This window comes from Bos taurus, chromosome 2, assembly GCF_002263795.3.
Source record: "Bos taurus isolate L1 Dominette 01449 registration number 42190680 breed Hereford chromosome 2, ARS-UCD2.0, whole genome shotgun sequence".
NCBI lineage: Eukaryota > Metazoa > Chordata > Mammalia > Artiodactyla > Bovidae > Bos > Bos taurus.
Window position 1 is genome coordinate 27111817 of NC_037329.1, and position 12491 is coordinate 27124307.

Genomic DNA, 12491 nt, shown 5'->3' on the forward strand with positions numbered 1-12491 from the left:
GGAGAAGCTATATGTATTGATTTGACTTGGTTTTCTATTCATTTAAAACTTTTAAAAAGAAAGCCTTACACAGGGCTTCCTTTGGCAGGTACAGCCTGAGGTTATTGACTCTTCAGACCAGGGTGCAAGGGTCATCTGAGCACTCAGACTTTTGAGCAAAAGTCTGTTTCAGGTGTTCTTTGAGATTATCTGTTTCCACGAAACTCTGGGCTTGGGGGACAGTAATATCAGGGCCCTGCACAAGGATTTTCCAAGAGTGATCTTTCAAATTGAGGAGGAAAAGTTTCAAGGTATTTTTTTTTTGTCTGCCTTGTTACATTTTTAAGTAACTTTTCAAAAATAATGGTCTATAAGAGAAGAATTGGACACAGCCAGAATCAGTACTCTCCCCGGGCACTCCAGCTCCCTTCCTTCGAAGCCAAGTCAACACAGTCCAAAGCCAGTTGACACTGTCAGAGAGCTTCCCAAGAACATCGTGTTTGCTGTTATTATTTTGAATGCATTCAACTTTTCCTCAGGTGTCACTGAACTCTGCTCAGTCTGGCCTTCGGGGCATTGACCCTTAAGCAAATAGATAGTGTTCTCAAAAAAGCTTGAATTCTGTTCAGGGCTTTAAATGAGGAAAACTGGAGTTGGAACAGGTTGGAAAACCTTTTGACTCTCTACAGTGGAGTCCATTATTTCTTCTGGCTTCTTCAAGTTCCTGTTCCCAGGTAAGTGATTTATACTGTCTAGAGGATTGGAAGACTATGTCTGCAAGTCCAATTCCCCTTTAAGTCTTACTTTGTGGGGTGTTGTGTTTCTGACTCATAAAGGCTGGCATCTTGTTATACAAGAACAATGCTACAAGGCTTGGATAGGAACTTGCAGAATACATTAATGATTTCATAATATATATGATACAGATGACTATTGTTTTCTATCTCATTTATAGTAATGCTTTTTTTAATGCATCAATTCTCTTGAGAATATATGTGTGTGTGTGTGTGTGTGTGTGTGTGTGTGTGTGTGTGTGTGTGTGTTGGGGGCTGGTGTATAGGAGCATATGGTGCGAATGGGTGAACAGATTGAATAATCTGTCCAAAGTGTAAATGCTAGCAAACTTTTTAAACTTGGCTTTACGAGAGCGCAGTTGTGTTTTTCACTGACCACCACAAAATCCTACCCCAGAAAGCTGCTGCTGCTTTAATACAGAACTATACCAACTCCATCCTCCTAGTTTTCAATAATTTAGATACTGAGCTATGGATTCATGGCTAGAAGTGGAAAAGTTGGATTCTAGAATCTAACTTCCATTTTCAGTTTCCCTAGCCAGTAGAAATCACATGTTGCTGATGATTTGAACACATTGATCAAATATCATTTACTTTAAGACTGAGTATGAAGTGAGGCATTTCTAAACATTTTGAGGGGGGAAGAGCCTTCTAGACATTTTAGAGACAAATTATAATGATTGTCCTTAGAACTCTTAATATTGGAAACTGATAGTGGTTATTATTAAACTTTTAAAGTATTGACTTTTTTACAGGCTTATGCTTAATAGAAGTTCTTTAGTGTGCATCCACCCTCGTCCCTACCCTCCAAACTCCAGACTTATACTCCGCCCTGTAACACTCCTGTTTTAAGCTTCCATCTCCCTGCCTAGGGGATTATGCTCCCCTCCCCACCCTACTCAGTTGTAAGCCCTTGAATAATTTGTGTATCCTACTACGAAGAGTGACAGTGACAAATATTTGCTGATGCATGCTGGAAGTGGACTTGGAAGCAATTTAGGAAGAAAACATTGCCCACTTTGTGGTTTTCGAAGACCTTGAAATTGTTAGAAAATGCCAAGTCCTATTTCGGTAATCAAGTGTTAGGGTTATGTTGCTTTATGAAGGTGAAAGAACTATGCATGTAGAGTTGAAGTGCTGGGAGGAACTTTGGCGTTAAATCCTATTTTCCTCAAGTGCAGTTCATTAGTTCTCCATCTGAACTGTGACTCTGTGAAGCAGGGCTACCGGTGTGCACCTCAAGAATCACTGTGTATTTCTTTCCCTTCTCCATGGGCTGTAGTCTCCAGGGCTGAAGGGCCTCAGTTTCATTATCCCTGGACAGTGTCTTACTTTATTGACACACACTGTCACCCCACAACTTTTTTATCTGCAAGGCAGTATTTTTCTATTTTTCTTGCTTTTTAGTATAAATCAGTATTTCTTTCCTCCTCTGATGATCCTTGGGAGAAAGAAATCATTGGCTGGGTTTGATAATAACAAAGGGTGCCCTTCCTACATCACTACGTGTCAGCAGTGAAAGACATTTCAAAGGCTCTTTAAAAAAAATTAGAATTTGTGGTTTCAAAAGGAACTTGAAAATATTCATGCTGGGATATGGGGTGAAGGAGGCCATGTCTCACATCTCCTCACTCCCCATCACCCCACACCTCAGCTCTCCATGGCTGCAAGTGTGTGTAGATCTTCCTAACCATTGAAGCCTAAATGTGGAAAAACCTTTGCTTTTTCCTCCTGAACTCAGTCTAGGCAAGATCAACATGTTTCAAAAATAGTATTCTGAAGAAAATGAACGCAGAACAAATCTCCCTGAAGAAAATTCAAAGCCAAGAAGAGTGGTAGACTTGAGGAGCCATGTCCTAAATTGACAAGAGCCGGGCCCCGTTGGCTTGGCTGTCCCATCACACAGCCGTTTCCTTTGGTCACCTCAGGCCAGGTTGCCCGGGAGTGAGGTGACCTGGGTATGCTCCTGGCCTGGTAGATGGCGGGCACCACTGCTGGGTCTGGGGGATTTCTATCCTTCCCAACCTGGTCTCTTACTCTAAGAGTATGGACTTATCAGAGTGTTGTGGGTTTTTTTGAAAGTATAAATACGATTATATGCTTTCTTTGCCTGAAAGTCCTTATTAAAGGCCTAAGTCCTCAACATTATTAAGGATTTCAGTCTCCTGAGGAATGAGGCAGCCACATTGTCCACAGCTGTTCCATCCACTGTCCTTCAGACTCACTGGACACCCTTGGGTCCTTATGTATTGTCTCTCAAGTCCGGGCCTTTGCATGAGCCTGGAACTCCTCTTCTCCTGTTTCCTTGGCTAACTTGCCCTGTTTTCAAGGTCTCATCTTAAAAGCACTGGTTGCAAAGCCTTCCCCAACTCTCCAGGTGGGGACAGGGCCCTGCTTGAGGGTCTTGGAGATGCCTGCACTTCTCCTTTCCTCCATGTCATGGGGTTTATTTCTCATGTGTCATCTGTCTTCCCTGCACGATGTGAGCTCCATGAGGACAGGTAGGTTGGAGGGCCTGTGCTCCATTAGGTTTTTAGGTTGGTGAGAACCTTTCAGGTTCTCAAAGGTTTCTCCCCAGGCTTCAGGCTGTTCTGAACTGACCTAATAATGCAGGGGTCTGCAAATATATCAGTGAATATTTTAAGCATCGGTGGGAAGGTGGGAATCATCTCTGTCACAGTAGCTCTGATCTGCCATTGTAGCCCCAAAGCAGCCAAGGACAAAGCAAAAACAAATGGGCGTGACTGAATTCTAGTAAAACTGTATGTATAAAAACAGGCAGTGGGTTGAAGGCCTCTATTATTGTCATATCCTTCAGCCTGGAAGGATTCCAGCTCCCAGGAGAACTATTTTTACCTTGACATTTCTTTTCCCTCCCTGCCTCCTTCCTTCCTTGCTCCCTCCCTTTCTTTCTCCCCTTCTCTCTTGCCTTCTTCTCTCCTCCCTCCTTCCCTTCTTTCTTTCCTTCCTTTCTTTCTTTCCTTCCTTTCTTTCCCCCTTTTCCTACACTGTCAATAGCCAGTTGCTAGTGTTGACCCAGTCTTCAGTGAAGGTCAGCCCACTCATCTGTTGCTCCAGACTGGTGTCTTGAAGTCACACCAGCAGCCTCGTTGGGCACTTAGGATCTTTGATTAGCTCCTGGCACGGCCTGTGGAACGATCTCCTCCAGTTTTGACAGCCTCAACCCCTGGATCCACTGGTCCCTTAGCCCTCTCTCTGAGGTCTGTCAATGTTCCCAGTTCTCTCAGGTGACCCATTCAGGTGCTGCTGTCTGCTTACTCTCTCTCCTCCCTGGCAGTGGTCTTCCAGAATGTTGTTGCTAAAGTTCTAAGGTAGAAAAATCCTTGATGTGTCTACCAAAGGGTTTCCCTTATGGCTCAGGCAGTAGAGAATCCTCCTGCAAGGCAGAAGACCTGGGTTTGATCCCTGGGTTGGGAAGATCCCTTGGAGAAGGGAATAGAAGCCCACTCCAGCATCCTTTCCTGGAGAATCCCATGAGCATAGAAGCCAGGCAGGCTATAGTCCATGGGATTTCAAAGAGTCAGACTTGACTGAGCAACTAACACTATGTCTACCAATAAAGATCAGGAGACTGTTCTCTAATGTGGATTTCTATGTTGATAAGATTACACATTTTATCAAAGAAAAAGAAACTTCAACCCTGAATAGTTAAACAGAAGCACATTGTAGTATATGAGTCATAGACCATGTGCCATTTGGCAGAGGGGGAAATTTGTGTTGGCATGAGCAATTCAGAATTGTTGGAGGATTCCATGATTAGGTGGCCAAAATCTGCTGACCAGTGCTTAGAAATCTTGCTTTCCCACTTTGAGCATCTAGATTCTCTTAAGTTTATCAGAAGACCATATTTTTTTCTGGAAGACATTAAAAACTCAGTCTGTTTTCAAAGAGATTTTTCAGAGATGAGGATAATTTACTACATAAGAAGGTGGAGTGAGGAACCTCCCTGGTTGCCCAGTGGTTAAAACTTTGCCTTCTGGTGCAAGGGGTACAGGTTTTATCCTGTCAGGGAGCTAAGATTCCTCCATACCTAGCGGCCAAAAACCCGAAATTTAAGTAAAAGAAGCTGTATTGTAAGAAATTCACTAAAGACTTTAAAAATGGCCCACATCAAAAGAAAAAAAAAATCTTAAAAAAAAAAGGTAGTGTGAAAAGGAAATAGCTCGATACCTTTTAACTCTGAGTTCTCTGGTGTGGGTTAAAGTACAATTTTGTTATTACAAATTAAGAAACCTTAATTAAAACTTCCTGCAATGTATGATACCCAAGTACCTTCCCCACACTTCAGGAAGCTCAAGAACCAATTTTAGCTTAGAGATAATAGCTGAGACAGTACAATTAGATGACTTGATATCAGCTTGCATTCTTAAGTCATAAATCTTAAATCAGGTGAGGAGGAGGCATAGTCTCATTACCCTGTATAACAAATGTTTGTCACTGAAATCTAGGTTCCTGCTCTTTTCAGGGTTTCATAGACTAGCAGAGATGTTCTCCAGCATCAGCTATATGAGTTTCCTGGAATCTAATCTAATAAAAAGGGAATTAATCAGTGGGAAAATACATGGTCTACTGATACATCAGACTACACTTACAATGATATGAGGCCATTCATCTAATATCAGAAACATTGTTCCTTTTTTTTTTTCTCTGAAAAATACCAGGGGCAAAGCCTTCATTGATTCTTTCTAGTCATTTTGATGTCTCCTTGCACTTTCCCAAAAGCAGTGTTAGAAATTTGCCACTGTCTTTGTGGATGCATGCAAGTAATTAATATTCTCCACACAATGACCTTTAAAAGCCATCATGGCCATTTCAGCACTGGCCACAGAGAAGACAGCTAGCTCTCATTTCTGACTGAGCACCTGAGGCATGTCTTGTAGCACTGGAGAGTGTGTGTCTTTTAAAATACAGCTCCTTAGAGTGGACTACCGAAGTTCAGAGTGATGCACTGAACTCTGAGAAAGAAAACAAACAGACGAACAGCTCCAGATATTTGGTCGCTGACCTGGAACTCAGAGCTAAACTGTATTATTTGCTTATTAGAAATAAGCGATCTCTGTACATAATGTATATCAGAATGCCTTTAAAGGTTAACTATATACGTCATACAAGCAAGTTGTACCTTCTTTCTTTTTTCCTCTGTGCTACACAGTGTTCTTATTAGCCATCTCTTCCACACAAGTAGTGTATCTATGTCAATCTCAATGTCTCCACTCACCCCTTGGTATGCACATCCCATGTACTCTACCTCTGTTTTGCAAGCAGGTTCATCTGTACTATTTCTCTAGATTCCACATGTATATATTAATATACAATACTTGTTTTTCTCTTTCTGACTTATTTCCCTCTGTATGGCAATTCCATCCATGTCTCTGAAAATGGCACACTTTGTTCCTTTTTATGACTGAATAATATTCCATTGTATCTATGTACCACATCTTTATCTGTTCTTTTGTTGAGGGGGAGTTAGTATTTAATGGGGACAGAGTTTCTGGAGACGGATGATGGTGAGAGTTGCACAAAACTATATATGTACTTACTGCCTCTGAACTGTACAGTTAATTGTGGTTAAAATAGTATGTTTTATATTATGTGACTTTTTACCACACACACACAAAACATTAAAAAACAAAAGCATCAGGACCAAAAAAAGAAATAATTTCATAGAATACTCACTGTATTGCTCAATGTGCTCTAAGGTAACAGAAACAGTGGGATTATATATAGATACATAGAAAGAGATTTATTGTGAGGGATTGAGTCACACGACTACAGAGGCCAAGGAGTTATTGATCTGCTGTCTGCAAGATGCAGGCCCAGGGAAGTCACGGGTATAGTTCCAGTTCAAATCTAAAGGTCTAAGAACCAAGGGAGCTGTTGGCATAAGTCTCAGTTGGAATCTGAAGGCCCAAGAACCAGGAGAGCAAATGTTGGAGGGCAAAAAAAGTTGGATGTCCCAGCTAAGGCAAATGGGTAAATTCACCCTTCCTCAGCCTTAAAAAATTAAGGCTGACATATAACATATTTGTTGGCATATAGCATTATGTCAGTTTAAGGCATATATATAATGACATGTTGATTTGACACATTTATATTTATTACAATATGATTACCACTATACTTTTAGCTAGTAACTTTATCATATCACATAATTATTATTATTTGTTTTGTGGTGAGAACATTTGAAATCTAGTCCCCTAGCAACTTTGAAGTCTACAGTAGAGTATTGACTGCCATTACTGTGCTGTACATTAAATCTCCAGATTGTAAAATGGAGATCACAAAAATCACTATATTCGGAAGGAAGTAAAAGGCAAGCAGACCTCATATGAACCCTAATGTATAGAACAGCTGGGGAAATAGAGACGGAGAGTGAGAGACTAGGTTGGTTTATTAGCTTCTGCTTAACAGGTGATCTGAGGAGGGCAGGTGGGGATGGGGTGGGGGAACTTGGTTGCCAAGCCTGAAGGGCAAAGGGAGCTTTCTCTGCCTTCTCCTTTTGGGACAGCTGATGTACAGACTCAGTTTCCTGTCATTTTTATACCTATCCTGCAAGGTGAATTATACCACCATCACCTTCATTGCCTGACTTAAAAGGTAGAGAAGTCAGGGCCCAGAGAAAGGTTAAAAAGCATATCCAACAACACAGAGCGAAGCTGTAGGCAGTAACAGAATCTGAGAAACTCCAAAGTTCGCAGACAAGACACTACACCAATGGCCTCTAAACACTGCCAAATATTTGCACACCATTGGAAAGAAATCTTTCTAAATGAAGCCAGGAAAAAAAAATTGGAGACTGAATTTTTTCATAAAAGTCTTATTTTAAAATTAGGAAATGAAATATTATAACCATTGTTAAAGTTTTGTTATTATCCCCTTATCAAAGAGTTTCTTAGCTTCTTGAAAAAGTTTTTGGTCAAAATTTCAAAAATGGTGTGACCACCAAACATTGCAGACTGAATGTATTGTTGCTATAGTAAAGAAATTTTGTTGTTGGATAAAAGAATTTTGAATTAGCTATTTTTTTTACTGACCTGATAAACTACATAATTAATGTTTCTCACTCTACTTATTATCGTTTATTTTTAATTTTTTTTAATAAATCATGTTGAAAGGTACTATTATCTTGATAGTACTTTTGATATGATGTAATGAGAAGGATACTTTACCTCCATGGTCTTCCTCTCCAAAACACACAACCCTTGTCTAATTATGAGAAAAACAGCAGATAAATCCCAATTTAAGGAACATTCTACAAAACAACTCCTCAGTACACCTCAAAACTGTCAAGATCATCAAAAACAAGACAGTTGTAAGAAATTGTCATGGTTAAGAGAAGCTTACAGAGATTTCACAACTTAATGTACTGTGTTTATAGCTTCCCAAAGCTTTGTACTGCTGGATATTTAATCTTTGCCAGTATTTCAGTGAGCTTTTTTAGTATTTGTCATTGATCTGTATCCAAATTTATTCATTGGACTACAATATAATGGTTTTTTTCTAATTTTATGAGCTTTTAAATTTCAGGAAATTAATTCTGATTAAATATCTCTTTCATCTATCAAAATGATCAAAAATGTTTACATTAGATAATCATTGCATTTCTGGTATCAGCATTTCTCACTATATTTTTTTCATAAACTGCTAAATTATGCTGAATATATTGAGTATTTTAAAATCCATTTTCAAAGTAATTATAGTTCTGTTTTTTTTCCTTATAGCATTTCTTCTTGTTCTGATGTCAAGGTTATACTTGTGTTACAAAATGAATTAGGTAGCAGTTTCCCTGGCCCACGCTGAACTTGCTGTATTCTGCATCTAGTGGCTGCATTTACAAAGGAGCACTGAAGCCGACCCACAGTATTTAACAGTATGTGGCTGTCATTGGTCAGCTTCACTGACCCGAGAATGTCACCAGTGGGTCGTGCCCTTCTACTGGTTTTTAGTTTTACTCACTTAAAAAAATCAATCACATAAACAAGCAGGAGCAGATGAGAAGAAAGAACAAATGAAAAACAGCTATCCGCCTATCAACCAGAGAAACCCATAGTCAATGGTTTGGGATTATTATTTCCTAATAATTAAACTCTTTCATGGGATTATCAACTAACTGAAAAGCCTGCTTTTGTCTGAGATTGTTAGTTAAGGAAATTTCTTGAACCACATTGTTCTGTTTGGCTACATTGATTAAAGATGAGAAAATAAATAATAGTTGCAATGATTTAAAACATTTTTATTTATTTTTAATTGGAGGATAATTGCTTTACAGTATTGTGTTGGATCTGCCATATATCAACATGAATCAGCCATAGGTATACATATGTCCCCTCCCTCTGGAAGTTCCCTCCCATCTCCACCTGATCCCAGCCCTCTAGGTTTTTACAGAGCACTGGTTTGAGCTCCCTGAGTCATACAGCAAATTCACACTGGCTATTTATTTTACATATGGTATGTATATGCCTCCGTGCCACACTCTCCATTCGTCCCACCCCTCCTCCCCCCACTGCTATGTCCACAGCTGTTCTCTATGTCTGTGTCTCCATTGCTGCCGTGCAAATAAGTTCATCAGGACCATCTTTCTAGATTTCATATATATGCATTAATATATGGTATTTGTTTTTTTCTTTCTGACTCACTTCACTCTGTATAATAGACTCTAGGTTCATCTTCTTTTTAGAACTGACTCAAATGCATTCCTTTTTATGGATGAGTAATATTTCATTGTAAATATGTACTACAGCTTCTTTATTCCATTCATCTGTTGATGGACATCTAGGTTGCTTCCTTGTTCTAGCTATTGTAAATAGTGCTGCAATGAATATTGGGATACATGTGTCTTTTTCAGTTGTGGTTTTCTCGGGGTATATTTCTCAGGGTACTGGTCTTTCAGTAGTGGGACTTTTGGGTCATATGGTAGTTTTATTCCTAGTTTTTTAAAGGAATCTCCATACTGTTCTCCATAGTAGCTATATCAATTTACATTCCCTTCAACAGTGCAAGAGAGTTCCTTTTTTTCCACATTCCAGCATTTATTGTTTATAGATTTTTGGATGATGGCCATTCTGACTGGTATGAGGTGATATCTCATTATAGTTTTGATTTGCATTTCTCTACTAATGAGTGATGTTGAGCATCTTTCCATATGTTTATTAGCCATCTGTATGTCTTCTTCATTGAAATGTCTGTTTAGGTCTTCTGCCCCTTTTTTGATTGGGTTGTTTGTTTTTCTGGTATTGAGTTGCATGAGCTGCTTGTATATTTTGAAAATTAATCCTTTGTCTGTTGTTTCATTTGCTATTATTTTCTCCCATTCTGAGGGTTGTCTTTTCACCTTGTTTATAGTTTCCTTTGCTGTACAAAGTTTTTAAGTTTAATTAGGTCCCATTTGTTTATTTTTGTTTTTATTTCCATTACTCTGGAAAGTGGGACATAGAGGATCTTGCTGTGATTTATGGCATAGACTGTTCTGCCTATGTTTTCCTCTAAGAGTTTCTGGCCTTAGATTTAGGTCTTTAATCCATTTTGAGTTTAGTTTTGTTTCTTATGTTAGGAAGTGTCTTAATTTCATTCTTTTAACATGTAGCTGTCCAGTTTTCCCAGAAGAACTTATTGAAGAGACCATCTTTTCTCCATTGTATATTCTTGCTTCCTTTGTCAAAGATAAGGTGCCCATAGATGCATGGGTTTATCTCTGGGCTTTCTATCTTATTCCATTGCTCTATATTTCTGCTTTTGTGAAAGTACCATACTGTTTTGATGACTGTAGCTTTGTAGTATAGTCTGAATCAGGCAGGTTGATTCCTCCAGTTTCATTCTTCTTTCCCAAGACTGCTTCAGCTCGTCAGAGTCTTTTGTATTTCCATACAAATTGTGAAATTTCTTGTTCTGGTTCTGTGAAAAATACCATTGGTAATTTGACAGGGATTGCACTGAATCTGTAGATTGCTTTTAGTAGTATAGTCATTTTCACAATACTGATTCTTCCAACACAGGAACATGGACTATCTCTCCATCTGTTTATGTTGTCTTTGACTTCTTTCGTCAGTGTCTTATAGTTTTCTGTATACAGTTCTTTTGTCTCCTTAGGTAGGTTTATTCCTAGGTATTTTATTCTTTTTGTTGCAAGGGTAAATGAGATTGATTTCTTAATTTCTCTTTCTGATTTTTCATTGTTACTGTATAGGAATGCAAGTGATTTCTGTATGTTGATTTTGTATCCTGCAACTTTACTAAATTGACTAGCTCTAGTAATTTTCTGATAGTATTTTTAGGGTTTCTATGTATAGTATCATGTCTTCTGTAAACAGTGAGCATTTTACTTCTTCTTTTCCAATCTGGATTCCTTTTATTTCTTTATAATCTTTCTCTGATTGCCCTGGATAGGTCTTCAAAAACTATGTTGAATAATAGTGGTGAGAGAGGGCACCCTTGTCTTATTCCTGATCTTAGAAGAAATGCTTTCAGTTTTTCACCATTGAGAATAATGTTTGCACTGAATTTATCATATACAGCCTTTGTTATGTTGAGGTAGGTTTCTTCTATGCCCATTTTTGGATGAGTTTTTATCATAAATGGGTGCTGAATATATTCAAAAGCTTTTTCTGCATCTATTGAGATTATCATGATTATCGTATGGTTTTTATCTTTCAGTTTGTTAATACAGTGTATCACAATGATTGATTTGTGTATATTGAAGAAGCCTTGTATCCCTGGAATAAATGCAACTTGATAATAGTGTATGACCTTTTTAATATGCTGTCGAATTCTGTTTGCTAGAATTTTTTTGAGGATTTTTGCATATATGTTCATCAGTGATATTGGCCTATAATTTTATTTTTTGTGTGATGTCTTTATCTGGTTTTGGTATCAGGGTGATAGTGGCCTTGTAGAATGAGTTTGGAAGTGTTCTTTCCTCTGCAATTTTTTGAGAAGGATAGGCATTAGCTAGTCTCTAAATGTCTAACAGAATTCACCTGTGGAGCCAATTGGCCCTGTGCTTTTGTTTTTTGAGGGATTTTTTGACCACAGTTTCGATTTCAGTGTTTGTGATTGGCTTATTCATAGTTTCTATTTCTTCCTGGCTCAATTTTGGCAGGTTGAACTTTTCTAAGAATCTGTCCATTTCTTCCAGGTTGTCCATTGTATTGGCATATGAAGTTGCTCATAATAGTCTCTTATGATCCTTTTTATGTCTGCATTGTCTATCGTAACTTCTCCGTTTTCATCTCTAATTTTGTTGATTTGATTCTTCTCCCCTTTTTCCTTGTTGAGTCTGGCTAATAGTTTGTCAATTTTGTTTATCTTCTCAAAGAACCAACTTTCAATTTTATTCTGCTAAGTCACTTCAGTCGTGTCTGACTCTGTGCGACCGCATAGACGGCAGCCCACCAGGCTCCCCTGTCCCTGGGATTCTCCAGGCAAGAACACTGGAGTGGGTTGCCATTTCCTTCTCCATCAGTTTTATTAGTCTTTACTATTTTTTCCTTTATTTCTACTCTGATCTTTATGATTTATTTCCTTCTATTAACCTTGAGGGTTTTTGTTCTTTTTTAGTTGTGTTAGGTGTAAAATTAGGTTGTCTATTTGATGTTTTTCTTGTTTCTTAAGGTAGGACTGTATTGCTATAAGCTTGCCTCTTAGAACAGCTTTTGCTGCATCCCGTAGGTTTTGAGTCATCATGTTTTCATTGCATTTGTT

The 12491-nt window shown here is 38.6% G+C and overlaps 1 protein-coding gene across 1 annotated transcript in view; it reads left to right on the plus strand.

The window, feature by feature from the left end:
* The first annotated feature begins 614 nt into the window (after nt 1–614).
* ABCB11 (ATP binding cassette subfamily B member 11) overlaps nt 615–12491 on the plus strand; it is a 100292-nt gene continuing 88415 nt past the window's right edge. Inside the window, exon 1 of the mRNA XM_005202338.5 lies at nt 615–713. The gene's annotated coding sequence lies outside the window, so the exon portion shown is untranslated. The remainder of the gene's footprint in view (nt 714–12491) is intronic.